Source organism: Equus przewalskii, chromosome 8 (genome assembly GCF_037783145.1).
Source record: "Equus przewalskii isolate Varuska chromosome 8, EquPr2, whole genome shotgun sequence".
NCBI classification, from domain to species: Eukaryota; Metazoa; Chordata; class Mammalia; order Perissodactyla; family Equidae; genus Equus; species Equus przewalskii.
This window is the reverse complement of record NC_091838.1, coordinates 24,567,883-24,587,583: the sequence shown is the minus strand read 5'-3', so window position 1 is coordinate 24,587,583 and position 19,701 is coordinate 24,567,883. Positions and strand designations below refer to the sequence as shown.

At 34.8% G+C, this 19,701-nt stretch overlaps 2 long non-coding RNA genes across 3 annotated transcripts in view; one reads left to right on the top strand and one right to left on the bottom strand.

Annotated features, from left to right (window-relative positions):
- Positions 1-19,701, bottom strand: part of LOC139085049 (uncharacterized) — a 198,571-nt gene that overhangs the window by 1,218 nt on the left and 177,652 nt on the right. The window lies entirely within an intron of this gene.
- LOC139085048 (uncharacterized) overlaps positions 1-19,701 on the top strand; it is a 188,345-nt gene that overhangs the window by 151,440 nt on the left and 17,204 nt on the right. The gene's annotated exons all lie outside the window — the stretch shown is intronic.

Genomic DNA, 19,701 nt, shown 5'->3' with positions numbered 1-19,701 from the left:
GCCCATTAGTCACTTAGTAGCCTTCTCGGTTATCAGATCAACCGTCCAGGCATAGCAGTGCTTGTATTCAAATAACTTTTATTTTACTTAATAATGGCCCCAAAGCACAAGAGTGATGCTGGCAGTTCAGATATGCCAAAGAGAGGCTAATGTTGTTAATCTCTTACTGCACCTAGTTTATAAATTAAACTTTATCATAGTTATCTGTGTATAGGATAAAACAGTATAGATAAGATTCAGTACAATTAGCAGACATTTGGTCCTGTCCAAAATGTCTGTAAGACATTTGGTCCATGCAAAAAGCTCCTTGCAAGTTGGTCCTATCCAAAACATCCAGGAGGATATTTGGTATGTGCAAAATGATTTGGACAGGACCAAATATCAAGGACCTTTTGGTGTAAACCAAGTATCTTATGGAAGTTTTGGACAGGACCAAATGTCCTGCAAGATTTGGCACTATTTGCAGTGTTGGGCGTCCACTGGAGGTCTTGGAATGTATCCTCTGAAGATAAGGGGGGACTACTGTATTACACAAATAAGTTTTAGAACCCTGAAGAAATTGATAATTTTCCAGAATAATAAAGTTTACTAAAATTGACCTTGGTCAAGTAGAACAACTAAACAGGCCAATGTTCATCGAAGAAATAATAAAAATTATCAAAGAAATACCTAACACTTTCCCCAAAGCAAAAAGGAAACTAGGCCCAGGTGGTTTTACAGGGGAATTATAATAATCTTTCATAGAACAGATAGCCCCAATGATATTTAATTTGTTCCAGATCATAAAACAAAGAAGAGAAGCATTCAAATTCTTTATATGCAAGCATAACATTTATTTAAATACCTGATAAATAGTGCATAAAAGAGATAACTACATACCACATTTACTCATAAATATTGAAGTAAAAATCCTATATAAAATATTACCAAAGAACAGATTGAAAAATAACCCTGTGGGATTTATTCCAGTAGTGCAAAGATGGTTTAATAGCAGAAAATCAATAACAAAATTCACCATATTAAAGAGTAAGTTTTCTAAGAGAAATGGCTGATACCAGTGCTGGGGTAGAGAGAACACAAAGTGAAATAGAATAAAAAGTAGTCAAAGATTAATGGAGACATGTCAAAAGATATAGGAGATTGTTTCTCACAACTCCCAGTGGCCAAATTTGGAACAATATGAGCAGCAAAATAAAGATGTATTGGAGCATGTTGAATAAAAATGAATCCATGAGTTAATAGTGATATTCATAGGAAGTGGATGTGAGTGGTAAGAGAGAGGATAAATCTTTTCTATACTGAAGAATGTCAGATTATAAATGCAGAAGAAATGATAGGATTAATGGAGCAATAGTTTGAACGTGCACTAAAAATGGTTTAGAAAAGTGTTATTGACAAATGCCAAAACCACGGGGTGAAAGATTACTGGGAACAGGATATTCACACTGTCTCAATGTAACCTATCATAGGTAACTTATTTATTACAAAAGGAAAAATGTATCATTACAATGGAAAGATCTGGCATTCATCATCTTAAACAAGTGATCAAATGAACCTCACCAATAATGGGACAAACTAACACTGTGTTTGCAATGGGAAGTACACATCACTGCCTATGTGGTGGCACAGCCTTTGGCTCCAAGTGGTCCAGGGTAGATGATGACGTGTAGGAAGGACAAAGAAATAACAAACTTTCAAACAACTTTCCTGCAAGGATTGCACCCAGCTTCAGGAAAAATAGTTCAAAATGAGAAAGCATAATTGATCTAAGAATTAGAAACTAGCATGGAATGGGGGTAATGTAGAAGAACTCCTCAAGGATATGGCATCTGAGCATTACTGGTGAATAGATTGATTCTTGACCACCCTAAGAGTTGACATCATCACTTTGTAACTGATGATGTGACATCATCACTTTGGCATCTACTCATGTGGCGCTCACATTTCTGCTACTCTGAGTCACCTGTCCGAAGAAGAGGTTTTTTGATTCTTCCTACTGCCAGGCAATGGAAGGAGTACTATGTCAACCTGGACTAATTTTACAGAAAATCCCTGTTATAATGTTTAAATGAGACAGTATGTATAAAGTGCCTAGGATACCACTCGCCACATAGAAGAGGATGAAAAAACAATTTCTTGCCTCTAATGAGTATCGCCATTTCTTCTTGCCAATATTTTATCTAATTTTTAAAGAGCTATCTTTCTTCCTTCTAGAATTACTCCAGGATGAACTGAGTAAATAAAAATACCTCTTCTGGGGAGAAGTCAGTTGTTTCAGAAAGAGAAATGTCTTATCAATGTGTTGGTGGAATGATCCTCCTCCTCACTGTGAGGATAAATTCATTCCTCTTGTTCCTTTTCTCTCCTTGCTAAAGAAATAGCTAAAAAAGAAAGAAACATAGAGAACCAAAAATAGAAAGAACCTTATGTATCTTTGCTAGAATCCTCTCTTGTGACTTTATGCTGGGCTGGATAGCAATTACCAGTTACTTTCTTCCTTGTGTTTTCATAATATTCTGTATATAATCTTATTACATTTATTTTCATTGCATTGTAATTACTTGTTTACACGTTGGCCTTTACTGGCCTATAAACTTCTTGAGGGCAGGAAGCATGTCTTATTTATGGTTTATGTTGGCACCCAGCATGATGGCTAGCCTGGGGTAGGCACTCAATGACTGTCCATAGAAGAGATATCAACTTCCTTTTCCCTTCTTTGTGCCCCTCTCCAGCTCCTGCCTCTCCTCTTCCTCTGCCTCACAACTATTTATTATGTCTTCACTGTCCTATGAGGCCACTGTTATTAAAGATAAGTCTATCTTTTATATGATTTTTTTTTTTACTTTTCAATTTCCTATGACTTTATAGAAGAAACGACTCAAAATATGTCTTCTTTATATTTGCCAAGTTGTGTTACCTTTAAAAATGTTCTAGTACACCAAGGGGTCTCAGTCATTAATGACTGATGTTCTTTGCCAGGAGATACAATAAATCGTGCCTTTCTAGGTCTGTGATATTCAGTAAGTTATACACAGTGCACTACAAGCCCTGTTCAATACTGAGTCATTGAGATTTGATTATTAATTTTGGAGAAATAATGATACTTCATGATTTCCAAATGTTTACCTAAATATTGGAATACTCTGTTTGGTTTCTTTGGGAAGCTAAATTTATATAACCCCCCAAAGTATCAAAGATATATAGCCCTTTAGATGAACCCTCTGGATGTCTTAGAGAAAGATGAGTTTGAATGTCAGAATTATTGGCCGGGACATAGATAGACTGTAAAACTTTTTCTTTGGTGAAGATTAAGATAAAAATACATTAGTTGAATTGATATTTCTGTCCCACTTATTATCATACAAAATTATGCAGACTTGATTTTCTTTCTTTAGGAGAAGTTAGAAAATGCTAAATGTAAGTCAATTTTCTCTTGAATCTTTCTCAAGTTATTTTTATACATCATTGATTTTTATTTTTCTTTTAGAACTAAAAGAGAGAACATATAGATACCCAGCAACCCTTACAAAGGGTTTCTAAAACATTTTGCTTTCTAAAACATTTACAGTTGCTTTAACAAAAGGAGACATTTAGAAGATTACAATTCTTCTAAAATGCCCTACTTTTTCTCTGTTGTATCTTAAAATTTCTATCATTTTTATAGATCAAAAGATTGGTGTTCAGAAAGTTTTAAGATGTTCTGAACAGCGTAAAACACACAGAGTGAAGTACATTTCTATGAAGCAAATAATTTTAATTGCTGAACTAGGGGTTTTAATGACAATGCCTAGAAAATGTTTTTTCCATGTTTGAGATCTTCCTGAAAGCATCATTCAATTGTTTGTAAGAAATCAAAGCTCAATTCTTTCATGTTTCTGCAAATGGGACTTCTTTCTAGATATAATGTGATCACTGATCTTGACTCTCGCTAACTTAGTAACCAGATTAACCCTTTTAGACTTGTCCAGTTAAATAATCCTAACAACCTGCTGCAAGGATGAACCTAAAATTATTATTGCAATATGCAGAAACGGTATGGTGGACTGCTGCAGACTTAGAGCTACCACACGTTCAGTTCAGGAAGACCTTACAGAATGAAAAAAACTATATCTCACAAAAAAAATCAATAAAGATGATGTATTACTTTGCTTTTTCCATGTGTTTAAAAATTCTTCCTCTATGTAATTAATCATGCCAGAGGAAAATTTCTCTATTTATACATACTGGCATGAAATTACACAGCCCTTGTACATAATAAACCATATTAATTTTGCCATATGTTGGTGGATGAGGTAATTATTATTACTTAGCCAATTCACTTTTAAAAAAAGGTGCCTAAATTTTAAAATAAGAGACTTCTAGTTGGCAAAGATACATTATTAAAAGTTTCCTTTAATGTCCTTGTCCCCAGGGGCTCTGCTATGTGTCATACAAAGGAGGTTGAAAAGATGTGATAACTCCCCTCCAGGAAGCTGACAGTCTGCATAAGACAAAGTTGGTCTAAACAATCCTAAGAGTTAAATGTGCATATACACTCTCTGTTGCCATGATTTGAGCTGTACCATAAGGTCCATACCACCGGAAAATATCATCCCAGTTCCTGGAAATGAAATTTTGGGTTAAGGCATTATGCCAAAGGCCAATATTAAAACGATCATATTTTCTTGTGAACAAGAAAAGCAAGTAAAGGCCCAGGGAGTTGAAGGGTACCAGAATATGCCACCCAAAAATATGTCTCTTTGGCATATTGATTATTTTTGAGTTGAAGACCATGGAGAGGAGAAAAGCTCTAAAAACAGGTCACAAGTTGTCCTTTTATAAAGGAAATTTATACTTATATAGGAAGTTTCCATTTGTAAAGATGTCTCCAGCTCCGCTACCAGGAAGAGGAGAATTCTTATCAAGGAGGAAGGCAGGTACTTACATCTGCATAACAAACCTTACGACACAATGCCTGTTTACCACACTTTTCCTGGTCATCTTCTCATAACTTGACTCCCCCACCCAGAAACTCAAAACCCCCTTTTCCTTTTTTTAGCCTAAGCTGATACAGAAACCCAAGTTCTAACCACCCCTTTGAGTTACTCCTCTCTGAGTATTCCCATGTGTAAGTAAAATGCACATGCAAATAAATGTCTGTTTATTTTTCTCTTATTAAACTGTCTTGGCCAGTCTCATTTACAGAACATCAGCTGGAGCACCCAAGATGGGTAGAAGAAAAGATTTTTTTCCTCCCTTACAGAGTCCAACACATTGGTTTGTGTTCACTGAATAGAGGATTTATGAGCAATATGCAGCTTGGTCAGTAAGAAGGGAAACCAGATGGTTACATGGAATCAGGACCAATTTTCCCTACCTGTGGACCTCAGACCCTGGAGGCAGCAAGATTATCACAAAGCCTCTGCAAATCTAAACATGAACCGCCCATTGTCTGTAGCCAAAGGAATGATAGATATCCACATACATTTGTATGGAGGTACTTTGTGGTTAACAAAATCAACTTTATGTATAATCTCTGCCACTGTCCAGGAGCAGAATTTGCCACCTCAAGATGTGTCTCTTTGGCATGAGGATTATTTTGAGCTGGTTATTTTTTTAAAAAACCTGCAGACATGAAAGAAACGCTGACAACCAAGTAGAAGTTACCCTTTCTAAGAGACATTTACATTTGTAAGGGAAATCTCCATCTGTAAAATGTCTCCCTCTCTGTAACAGGAAGAGGAGGGTGACCTTATCTCTAGAAACTGTTATCAATGAGGAAGGCAAGGACTTCAACCTGCATAATAACCTCTCTTTTGTTTATGATGTTTTTCTGGTAATCTCCCACAACTAAATCTCCCCACCCCCAACATCCTCCTTTGTCTTTAACTGAAGATGGTATTTAAGGTGACAATTTCAGCCATTCTAGTGAGTTACTCAGCCTTCCTGGATTTCTCCCCTGTATACATGTTTTAAAGCTTGGTTTGATTTTCTCCTATTATTCTGTCTCATGTCAATTTAATTCTTGGACCAGCCAGAAGGACCTAGAGGGTAGAGGAATTGTCTTCCTCCCCTACACCACTAAATTCATAGAATCTTTTAGATTTTATATGTTTTTAAGAGTCAATACTAGAAATACTTGTACTTTCATGTGAAGGTATATGAAAGTTTTGAGGTGAAACAGAAGTCATACTCGCAAATATTAGGAAGTCATTCTCTAGTGTAAGCTACCTAAGACAAAGTTTTCCCAGGGCCAGCCTACTGGAAAATAATATGAAATCTGAAGCTAAACAACCAAAACTGCGGAGGTCTGCTAGATAGGTAGAAAATACTGCTTTTTAAAAATTGTTCTCCATGCACTTAGACCGTTGATAGGAAAGAAGGCCCACATACTTAGGCCTTCACCTCACTCGAAGAATTTCACTAGGCCAGTGTAAAGCAAAAATCTAATTTCAAATGAGTTCCAGTTGCTTATGTTACCAGGGCTGTGTAGACCTGAGACAGATAACTGTCATACGCAAAAACACCTGGTGGGCCTTTTAGTTAAAATTGTTTAGAGAAGCCCCTGTTTAGGTGAGATGAGTAACTACTTTGATGAAGGAAAGAAAGTAATATAACAAATTGTGATGTTTTCTTGATCCTGGGAGATAAGAAAAGTGCCAGAATAGGGAAGCAAGCCTCAACTACATATGAAAGATTGAGTCTGAAGGATTTAATAAAAGTTTTCTTGTGGAATGAGTTGTTAGGAAAAGTGATGCCAAATATTCAGTTGGAAATTCTTTGCTCTTCTGTTGTAGAATAATCCTTAGTTATTTTCAAATTTGTAGTATAAATCTGTTATCCAAACAACTTTGTATCAGTGGTGCTTTGGGGAATGAAGAGAAAGGCAGAGTGTGCACCCTTGGGACAAGGTGGGGCAGAGCCAAGATAACAGCTGCAGGAAGTAAGATTGCAAGTGGAGTTTATTATTGAATGAGGAGTAAAAATTGAAAGTAAAAGATGATGGTAAGACATAGATCACCCTTAAGGAACTGAGAAATAAGATGATCTTTCTCTGGTGCATGTAATGGAAGCTTGAACATTTGATTGGCTATTAAAGTAAAGAGTGTACTCAGGATGCTCGAAGATTGAAGACCTGTGAGCTACAAATGCAATATACAGTTTTCTCGGATACTGCATTACAGAGGGAGGGAGGGACGTGTATATCATGGACCATGGACCAGGGGTGGGGTGACAGGGTGGGGTGGGTGAATAGAGAGAGAGGGCACCAGGAGAGAGATAAAGGGTTTGAGATTCATGTGTAAAGAGTCATGTGTAGAAAGATAAAATGTAATTTGTGTTCTACTTCCCCCCCAATTCATCCAAAGTATCTTTTGCAAGTTTTGTCAGAAGTTTTTTTGTAGAATTGATTTTTTTTCTGTGTAAGATGAAGAAAGGGTTGAGACACTTATACTAAGAATTTGTAAAGGTCAAGGGAACTTGGGCAACTGCTGCTGCTCCCCACCACCCCAAAGGGCAAGAGGTATATAAACAGCAAGAATAACTAAGAAAGAATTTTCATTCATTCTTATTTTAATTGTCTTTGTTCTATTAAAATCAAATTAAAATGTGGTCTGTGCTTTTCAAAAGAAATTTAAATGAATAATTCTTAGCTATAAATAAACAAAATTGAAAGAAACAGAAACTTGTTTTTTGACAGATAGTTATGTTTACAGGAAATTGTGCTCTTTTATTCAAAACACCAAAGGACCACTGTTTACACATATCAAATGATATGACAGTTGTAATTTGAGATGGAGTTTTAAAATTAACATAAACTGCCACCAAGGAGCAGTGTAAATTAGGAGGCACATGTGTAGAACAAAGATCAAGGTATGATTTTTAAAAACTTAACCACACTTTTTAACAGAAATCTTTCAATATGAGATATATTTTTACTACTATTATCATGGATCAATATGGATATAAAGTTGAGTATTTATTTATTTAATTTAGCTTTTTGAGGAAGATCAGCCCTGAGCTAACACCTACTGCCAATCCTCCTCTTTTTGCTGAGGAAGCCTGGCCCTGAGCTAACATCCATACCCATCTTCCTCTCCTTTATATGTGGGATGCCTGCCACAGCATGGCTTGCCAAGTGGTGCCATGTCCGCACCCGGGATCTGAACCGGAAGCACAGGGCCACCTAAGCAAACGCACTCACTTACCCGCTGCACCGCTGGAAGGGCCCCAAAGTTGAGTATTTAAATGAAAAATATGCTATGCATATTTAGAAACTCTTTGCTGCATCAGCTACTTAAGACTTAGTGTTAATTTAAGAGTATTTCTGAAATTTTTATAAACAAAAATGCATTCAACACTATCAATTAATTAAATTTTCAAGGAAAGCTCAAATGCTTTCAACATTCCTATAAAAATGGAAACCATCCACTTCTGATCACACCACAGCCCCTCCTCCATGCCTCCCCATCTCTGAGCCAAAAGAGGTGTATTTCTTGCATTTTTGTGTCACTACTATCTTTATGCATGCCTTCTCTAAACCTCTTAAATACAGATGAACACAAAATACTGGCATATTTCTCATTATGCAAGCAGACTTTCACATACAAATTCTAAAGGAAAGCACAGAACAGCTGCATTCCACTTTTTTTTTTTTTTTTGGCATGAATAGGGCCTTTAATATCAATACTGAAATGGAAGTGATTAGTACTATTTACTGAATTTTAAAGCACCTTAGGATGTTCAGCCAGACAGTTTATTTGATTGGCTGAACATGCGGACACCTCATTTTGGGAAAAATATGTTGGCACAGCCAAAGAAACAGCTATCTGGCTGCTTCATAGACATTTTCAGAGGATTTGAACTGATAATTCTGCTTTTAAAGATGATGCTTGTAAGGAATAACATGTTCTTTCAAGCATTATATAGTCTTCTTTACCTAATCACTCTCCTTACTCTAAAATTAGGAGCATTGAGTATGATCGTTTGATTTGGCTTAGCTTACACAAAGCTTTTGCTCATGACATTTCGATGTATAATATTCAATGTAGAAATTAGCCATTTATATTTTAGTACATTGATAATACAAGATCAGTATACAAAATTAGCTGCATTTCTATACACTAGAAAAGAAGAAACTGAAATTAATAAAATAATGTCATTTACAATTACATCCAAAAGAATAAAATTTACTTAAAAGTAAATTTAACAAAAGAAGTGCAAGACTTGTATACCAAAACCTACAAAACATCGTTGAAAGATATTTAAGACTTAAATAAACTCAAAGTTTTCCCATGTTCATGGGTTAAAAGGTTTATTATTGATAAAATAACAATACTCCCTCAAATTGATCTACAGATTCAACACAATTCTTATCAAAATACCAACTGGTTTTGAGGCAGAAATTGACAAACTGATCCTAAAATTTGTATGGGAATGCAAGGAACCCAGGTCAACAGATAACTCAGAATGATATGATAGAAATGTTTCAAAATATGGCAACAATCTAATAAATCTAAAAAGTTTAAGATTATCTATAAAAATGCAAAGACTGTCAGATAAAAAGTCTTTTGATCTAAAATTATGTGAAACTTATGCACATAAAAATCAAAAAAAGAAATAGAAAAGATAAATCAGACCAATGCTAATCAAAATGAAGCTGGTTTAGCAATATAAATTTCAGGTAATATAAAAATTGAGGCAAAAAAATAATAAGTAGAGAATTAACAAAATAATTTTTCAAAAATATCAATAAGAATTCTATACATTGCAAGATAGCCTTGAAATATATGAAATAAAAACAATTATGTGAAATTGACAGATCCACTATCATTTGGGATACCTTTTGTCAAACAATAACAGATTAAGTATAAAAAATAGTAAGAATATGGATTTGAGAAGCAAAATGTACAAGTTCATCTAATTGAAAGAACATTGGGGTAGAAAAGGGCTTTGTACACAAGGCAAAGTACAATCTACAAAGAATAGAGAGATAAATTTGACTATACCAAAGTTAAAAAACAAAACATCTGTATAGCATAAAACACGTTAAACAATATTAAAAGATTTACGATATGGTGAGGGAAGTATTTACAACTTTAATATAGCCCACAAATCAAAGTTATTACTCAGATATTACCATATGTACATATAAATTTATACTTCTTATATATACTTTTTAAATGTATCTCTCTATATATACTTATTAATGTAAAGTATGTCTCTCTCTATGTGCATATATAAATAAAAATAAATGTTATGTGTATACATACATACACATACATGCATACAGAGAGAGAACTAGAACACAAAAATATTCTAAATTTAAAAATAGACCAAAACCTGAAAAGATGCTCAAATTCACTAAAAATTTTTAAAATGTAAATTAAAAACAAGATATCTGGGGCTGGCCCAGTGGCACAGTGGTTAAGCGTGCACATTCCACTTCGGCAGCCTGGGGTTTGCCAGTTCGGATCCCTGGTGTGGGCATGGCATGGTTTGGCAAGCCATGCTGTGGTAGGCATCCCATATATAAAGTAGAGGAAGATGGGCACGGTTGTTAGCTCAGGGCCAGGCTTCCTCAGCAAAAAGAGGAGAACTGGCAGCAGATGTTAGCTCAGGGCTAATCTTCCTCAAAAACAAACAAACAAACAAACAAGGTATGATTCACTATTAGGTTCACAAACATTTTAAAATATGATGTCACCATTTCTAAAATTGCCACAGGGATGTGGAACAATGAAAATTCTCAAACACTACTGAATAAAGTATACATTGGTACAACCATTCTTCCTATTGTTCTCTTTCGCTTGTTTCCCAAATCCATTCCCCTCTGTTCTTTGCCCTATTCTCAGTCCCAAAAGGCTGAATCCTGAAAATTGCATCACCAAAGCAGCCTTGACTATTAGCTTTGGTTTGATTCAGACAATGGGCAGCACTGGCAGCACACTAGGGGATGGAATGAGAAGTAATGGTATTTCATTTTTTTTTAAGCTTGACCCTGAGCTAACATCTCTTGCCAATCTTCCTCTTTTTTCCCCCAAAGGCCCAGCACATAGTTTTATATCCTAGTTGGAAGTCATCCTAGCTCTTCTTTGTGTGATGTCACCACATTAAGTCTTGACGAGCAATGTGTAGGTCCACACCCAACATCTGAACTGGCGAACCTCAGGCCTCTGAAGCAGAGCACACTAACTTAACCACTCAGCCATGGAGCTGGCCCTGGTATTTCTTTTCAATGCACAGAATTTCACTGGAAGTGAAATCTGTGTCATTCTGTTACCACTAGTTGTTGGGAGAGAAATTAGTCAGGGCTGAAATTTTTATACACTGATGCCCAGCAATTCTACCTATAGGAATATGTTGTAGAGAAGCTCTCATATATGAACTAGGAAACGTACAAGAATGCTCATGGCAACTTTGAAAAAAAAATTAGAAATTGCCAAAATGTCCATCAACATGATTGTAAATTAATTAATTAATAAGTTCATTTATAAATAAATCATTGGGACACATTCACACAAAGAAACATCATGCAACACTCCAAATGAATGCATATGTATCAACATAAATAGATTTTAAAAGTATAACTTTTGAATTACAAAAGCAAACTGAAGACTTCCGATTTCCAGTCTGACAAATTGTTAACTACAAAATTTGAGAGACACAAGAATACAGGAGAAGCACAGCTTACCAGAGCAGAAGTCCAAAAGCAGAAGTCTGCCACTGGAGACAGTACTGGGATAGAAAAATGAACTGCAATTGATGAATTGCTAGAAGCTCAGTGTGGACAATGACAAGAGTTAAAAACTCCAGAGGGCTCAGTCATAGGAGGGATCCCATTCTGCCAGAGCTTTCACTCCAGGAGTCCCACCAGGTTCTCAGCGTGTAGATTGGATAAAACTCCTCTTGAGCTTTTGGCAGGTAAAGGGGAAAATTAATCATTTTGAAATATGCTCAGAGCATTCTTTTCAACTTAACAAAATCTTGCTGTCGTGGAAGCACACTCACCAGAAACCAGCCAACATGAAGGAAGGGAAATACCAAACATCAGGGCCCTCTGGTTTTCCTATCTTACCTACAACAGAAGGAAAGAAACCTAAAATCCCTTCTGAAAGTCACAGCTCAGAGCACAGGCTCACTGAAAACTGAGACCTAGTCATTGGACTATTGAATGCTTTTCCTCCCTCCACACCTTACCACCATATCAGTAGAGTTGCTATATGCTAACAGAGTATTACAACAGAAAGAGCTGCCAATCTCAGCCATTACTTAAGAAGAATTCTCTATGGAAACTCAAAGACAATAGAGGAGACAAAAACCAGGACACCAGACAAAATTTGAGCTTTTACACAAATAGTTAACAACTTAACTCCTATCCAGATAAAGAGAATATCTCACATCAAGGGTCCTTTTGTCTCAGTTTCTTCTGCTCAATACATTATGTCCACTTTCCAACAAACAAATTACATAGTTTGAATAGATGGAGCAAACATCAAATCAGACTCAAATATAGCAGAGATTTTGGAATTATCAGACCAGGAATTTAAAACAACTATGATTAATATGCAAAGGGTTCTAATGAAGCCAGAGAGATGGAAACTCTGAGAAAGAATCAAAGAAAATGCTAGCAATCAAAAACACTGTAACAGAAATAAAGATTACCTTTGATGAACTCATCAATAAAATGGAAATAGCCAAGGAAAAAATCAGTAAGCTTGAAGAAATGTCAATAGAAACTTCCAAAACTGAAATCCAAAGAGAAAAAAATAATGAAAAGATGTAACAAAATATGCAAGAACTCTGGGACAATTACAAAAGGTGTAACATAAGTGTAATGAGAAAACCAGAAATAGAATAAAGGAACAGAAGAAATATTTGAGGTATAGTGACTGAGAATTTTCAAAATAAATGAGAGACACCAAACCACAGATCCAGGAAGCTCAGACAATACCCAACATGGTAAATTCTAAAATACCTACCCCCAGGCATATCACATTCAAACTGCAGAAAACAAAAGACATATAGAAAAATCTTAAAAGAAACCAGAACAACAACACAACAAAAAAACCCTTATGTAGAGAAGAGTAAGGATAAGAATTACATTGAACTTCTCTTCAGAGACCATTGAAGTAAGAACAGGATGGAATGAATTATTCAAAGTATTAAAACAAAATAGCCACCAGTGTAGAATTCTGTATCCAGTGAAATTATCCTTCAGAAGTGAAGGAGAAATGAAAGCTTTCTCAGATAAACAAAAATAGAGGGAACTTATCAGTGGACCTGACTTGCAAGCAACATTAAAAGAAGTTCTTCAGAGAGAAGAAAAATTATATAGGTCAGAAACTCATATCTACACAAACAAAGTAAAAACATTAGAGAAGAAATAAGTGGAATTAAAATAAAAACTTTTATTTTTCCACTTCTTAATTGATCTAATTGATCACAATGTGTTCAAAATAATCATAACAACAATATATTCAGTGATTATAGTTTGTGGATAAACACAATGAATGATAGCCATGCTCTGACAGATGGGAGGGAGGATTGGGAATACTGTGTTATTAGGTACTTGCACTACCTGTGAAGTGATATAGTGCTATTTGAAAGTCTGCTTGGATTAGTTGTAAATGTATGTTGCAAACTCTAAAGCAACCACGAAAAAATGTTTTTTAAAAACATGGGACTGATATGCCAGGGAGGAGATAAAATGTTCAGTTAAAACCAAAGAATTCAGAAAGAGTGGAAGACAAAGAAAAGGATCAGTTATAAACAGAAAACAGGAACAAATATAATAGATACTAATCCAACTGTATCAATAATCTCTTTAAATGGTCTAAATAACTAATTAAAAGACAGATTGGCAGAGAGGACAAGAAAAAACAGGATCCAACTATGTTGCCTATAAGAAGCCTACTTTAAATATAAAGATATGAAGGAATTGAAATAAAGGGATAGAGAAAGATATACCATACAAATTCTAATTGAAAGAAAGCTGGCATAGCTATAACTTCAGACAAAGCCAATTTAACAGTAATAAAAATGATCAGGATAAAGAGGGGCTTGTAATCATAATGATAAAGGAGTCAATTCTCCAAGAAGACATAATGATCCTTACTGTGTTTGTGCCTAACAGACGAGTGTCAAAAGTCATGAGGCAAAAACTTGTGGAACTGCAAGGAGAAACAGACAAATCCTCTATTGTAGTTGTAGATTTCAACACCCCTCCATCAGTAATTGACAGATCCAGCAGGCAGAAAATCACAAAGGACGCAGTTGAACTGAACAGCAACATCAAACAACCAGATCTAATTGAGGTTTATAGAATATTTTATCTAACAACAGCAGAACATACATTGTTCTCAAGCTCACAAGGAACGTTCACTAAGATAGACCAAAGTTGGGCCATAAAATGCACCTTAACAAATTTAAAAGAGTAAAACTCATACAATGTATGGTTTCAGACTACAATGGAATTAAACTAGAAATCAATAACAGAAAGATAGCTGTAAAAAAACCCCAATACTTAGAGACTAAGCGAAACACTTCTAAATAATAAATGGGTCAAAGAAGAAGTCACAGAGAAATTTAAAAATATTTTGAACTAAATGAAAAGGAAAACACAGTTTATCAAAATCTGGGGAAGCAGCAAAAACAGTGTTTATAGTGAAATTTGTATAACATTGAATACAATTACCAGCAAGGAATAAAAGTCAAAAATCAAGAATCTAAGCTTTCATCTTACTAACGTGGGAAAAAAGAGACAAGTCCAAAGCAAGCAGAGGGAAAAAAAATTAATTAGAGCACAAATTAATGAAAATCAAAACAGGAAATCAATAGAGAAAATCAATGAAAACAGAAGCTAATTCTTCAAAAGATTAATAAAATTGATAAATTTCTAACCTAGCTAACCGAAAAAAAAGAGAAGAGAGAGAGAGAAGACACAAATTACAAATATCAAAAATGAAAGAGGGGACATCACTACTAAGTCTATAGACATTAAATGGATAGTGAAGAAACACTATGGGGACCGGCCCAGTTAAGTTCATATGTTCCGCTTCAGTGGCCGAGGCTTCACCGATTTGGATCCTGAGTGTGGACATGGCACCACTTGGCAAGCCATGCTGTGGTAGGCATCCCACATATAAAGTAGAGGAAGATGGGCACAGATGTTAGCTCAGGGCCAGTCTTCCTCAGCAAAAAGAGGAGGATTGGCAGCAGATGTTAGCTCAGGGCTAATCTTCCTCAAAAAAAAGAGAAACAAAAACACAAAGACCAACAAAACCTTTAAAAAAAAAAAAAGAAACACTATGAACAACTTAATGCCCACAGATTTGATAATCTAGATGAAATGGATCAATAACTTGAAAGATGCAAACTATAACAATTCACACAAGAAAACAAAATCTGAATGGGGCTATATCTATGAGAGAAATTGAATCAATAATTAAAAACCTTCCAAAACAGAAAGTACCACACACAGATGGGTTCACTGGTGAATTCTACCAAATATCAAAGGAAGAAATAATGCCAGTTCTTTACAATGTCTTTCAGAAGACATTGTAATTACTAAGCAATTATAGCAAAGTTGCAGGATATAAGGTGAATATACAAAAGTCAGTTGCTTTTCTCTGTGCTAGCAATGAACAATTGGAATTTGAAATTGAAAAGACAATACCACTTACGCCTGAAATACTTAGGTCTAATTTAAGAAGTTATGTACAAGGTGTGTTGGAGGGAAACCTTTGATGGAAGAAATCAAAGAATATTTAAATAAATGGGAAGAGATTCATGTTCAACGATAAGAAGACTCAATATTGCTAGGATTATCAATCTCTTCCACTTGATCTATAGATTCAATACAATCTCAATTAAAATCCTAGTAAATTGTTTTGTAGATGTTGACAAATGTATTCTAAAGTTTATATGGAAGGGCAAAAGATACGGAATAGCCAATATAATATTGAAGAAGATCAAAATCAGAAGACTGACACTACTTGACTTCAAAACTTAGTGTAAAGCTACAGTCATCACAACAGTGTGGAAGAGATGAAAGAATAGCAAATAGATGAGTATAACAGAATAAAGAATCCAAAAATAGACCCATATGAATATAATCAACTACTCTTTGACAAAGGAGCAAAGGCAATTCAACGGAGATTGGATAGTCTTTTCAACAAATAGTCCTGGAACAGCTGGATATCCTTATGTAAGGAAATGAATCCAGACACAGCCATGATACCTTTCAAAAAAGTTAACTCAAAATGGGTCAAAAACATAAAACTCCTAGATGATAACATAGGAAAAAATCTAGGTGAATGTGGATTTGGCAGTGAGTCTTTTTAGATACTATACCAAAAGCATGATACAAGCAACAATACCAAAGCACATCTCTGATAAAAGATTTGTCTCTAAAATATGCAAAGAACTCTTAAAACTCAACTAGAAAACAAACAACTCAATTAAAAATTGGGCAAAAGATCCGAACAGATACCTGAACAAAGAAAATATACAGTTGACAAACATACGAAAAGATGATCAACAACATACGTCTTCAGAGAATTGTGAATTAAAACAATAAGATGCCAATACGTGTGTATTAGAATGGCCCAAATCCAAAACATTGACAGCACCAAATGCTAGCAAGGGCATGGAGGAACAGGAACTCTCATTCATTGTTGGTGGGAATGCAAAATGGTACAGCCACTTTGGAAGACAGTTTGGCTATTTCTTACCAAACTAAATATACTCTTACCATACAAGCCAGCAATTTCACTCCTTGGTATTTACCCAAATGAGTCGAAAACTTTTGTACACACAGAAACTTGCACATGAATGTTTATGACATCTTTATTCATAATTGCGGGAACTTGCAAGCAACCAGATGTTCTTTAATAGATGAATGAATAAACAAACTGTGGTACATCCATACAATAGAATGTTATTCAGTGATAAAAGGAAATAAGCTATCAAGCTGCAAAAAGCATAGAACAACGTTAAATGTATATTGCTAAGTGAAAGAAGCCAGTCTGAAAAGGCTACATACTGTATGATTTCAGCTACATGACATTCGAGAAAAGCAAAACTATGGAGGCAGTAAAAACTTCAGTGTTTGCCGGATATTTGGAGAAAAGAGAGAGGGATAAATAAGCGGTATACAGGAGATTTTTTAGGGCAGTGAAACCATTCTACATGATACTGTATTAGTGGATACATGTCTACATATTTTTCAAAATCCATAGAATGTAAAACACAAAGAATGAGCCCCCAATATAATCTATGGACTTTAGATAATCATAATGTATTAGTATTGGCTCATCAATGGTAACAAATGTGTCACACCAAAGCAAGATGTGAATAAGGGGACAATATTCATGGAGGTGATTGGCGAGCATATGTGGGAACTCTCTATACTTCCTGCTCAATTTTTCTATAAACCTACAGCTGCTCTAAAAAAAAGAAAGTCTATTAATTTTTTTAAAAGAAAAGAAAGCAAATTGAAAAGGATGGTATAGTATCATTTATGTGAATATTGAAGGCTTAGGAAAATTTCTACATATTTTATGGGTACATGAATACATAGGGAAAGTATGAAGATGTACTTGTATGTGATAAATTCATTGTGTTAGGTGTTCAGGTAAAAAGAAATGGAGAGGAATACACCCTCACCTTTAGTTGGGTCTGCTGTTTTTAATCTTAAAAAGATATATGGAGCAAACTTGACATTAAACACCTGAGTGTTTATTTTATCAATCTCTATGCTCCACCGTATTTTTAATTATTTCATTACAAGAGAGCTTCTTTGAACTTTATTCTGTTTTAAATGCGATGATTAATAGCATCAATTTACTAAAAGTATCTTTTAAATTATAATTGACTTTCCAACATTTCATAGGTTGGTCCAGTACCTATCCCTATGCGGGTACCTACAATGAATATTTCTTTCCTCAGTGTACCGGGAAACATAACTAAAACATTTTTCTTCGAATCCAGAGAAGGGACTGAAACGGGTTCATGGAAAAGATCAAATCTCCTGTGCTAGGTTTTCCTTGAAATTAGATTCTTTAGAATGCTATTCAAGTCACTGAATACCTACTATGTTCATAGACAACAAAGATCAATGGTTTTTCTAAGGAAAATGTTACCTTTTTAAAAAATGACTTAAATCTACATTTTTTCTAATTCCAAGCAGCACAAGTTTCTGAGAAATTTTATCTAATTTCATGTTTATGAAAAATTTATTATTCCTCTGAAGATACAATCCATTTACTCTTTATCATTTAGATTAGTTTATCAGTGTGGATGTGAATGCATTGGAAATGTTATATTAGGGCAAAAAAACGAGGGGGAAATTAAATTCTATAGAACATGCTTATTTCTATATTTATATACATCAAATTTACCAGTAAATACAATAATAAAATTAAAAATTAGCATCTTTAATGCATATTGAATGTACTGAATTAAGTAAAAGCCAAAAATATAGGACACAAAATAAAACAATTTGTTTTTGCTGACTATTCCTATGTTGGGAACATAACATTTTTTTGCTTAGGAAAACTACATAGATTAAAACTTGATTCTGATTACAGAGAATAATATTATCTCCGAACCCATACAATAAATGCCTGGATTGTTTAACTCATTAGAACAATTAGCCTTGAAGGAATTGATATACTATAAAATGTTGAAATGATATTTTTATTGCAGATGATAATAATAAAACACTGATGGATTCTGATAATTGCTTCTTAGATGTGCTTACTACAAAGAAAAGTTATAACATGAAATTTCATAAGCAGATATACTACACAAAATATTTGAGAGCTATAGATCAGAGCACATCTCACTTTTAAAGATAAAAGCACTTTGTATTTTCATATATGGAATAATATTTACTGTGATATAAGAAAGAAGATTCTAAAGATGAACACATTCTGTCCATTAATTCTCTTTTCAGTAAGAATGTGACATAATTGGTAAAGGGAAATTCTGGTAGTTGAAGATTATTCAAATAAATCTCATCTCCCTCTCCAGATCCACTAAAATCCCAGAAAAAATATAAATATTGGCTGCCAAAATGATCTCAATCCAGAAAACAGGATTTAACTTTTCCCCCTAAATCAAAGAACATCTTACTCAAGGTGTAATCTAGACAAATTAGGGTTTTTTCATGGATGAAACAATCCATTCTGAAGTCCATTATATTCTACTTCCAAACAAAAATTTTGGCCTTTATTCACTTTGGGGCATAGAATTCTCATTCTACATCATATTCCAGAAAAGGAAGTAGGTACTAATCAAACCTATGATATTGCTTTTCTTAAAATCTGACCGTACTTGTTACGAGCAATATCTCACTGGTCGTCTCTCTCTTTGGGTTCTAGCTTACCGCCATTTTGCTGGGTCTCTTGAGAACTGTAGCAGGTGTTCACTACCTTCTTCATGATAACTGCCTTTACATGCCAGGGGAGAAGGAGGAGGAAGGCTGTCAATCAAAAGGTGCCACTTCCTCCACCACAGAAGTGGATATACAACCTAAACTGGACAATCAGAACATCTCATCTTCCTGGGTTCAGTTTGGGGTTGCGAATAGACATGTGAGCCAAGCAAGACTTTTGTAGAATTTAAATAGAAACTGGAAAAGCGATTCTAAGTTGTAATCCATAGACTGTCAAGGACCAATGATCTTGTTCTTACTTTTATATGTTTACATTACAATTT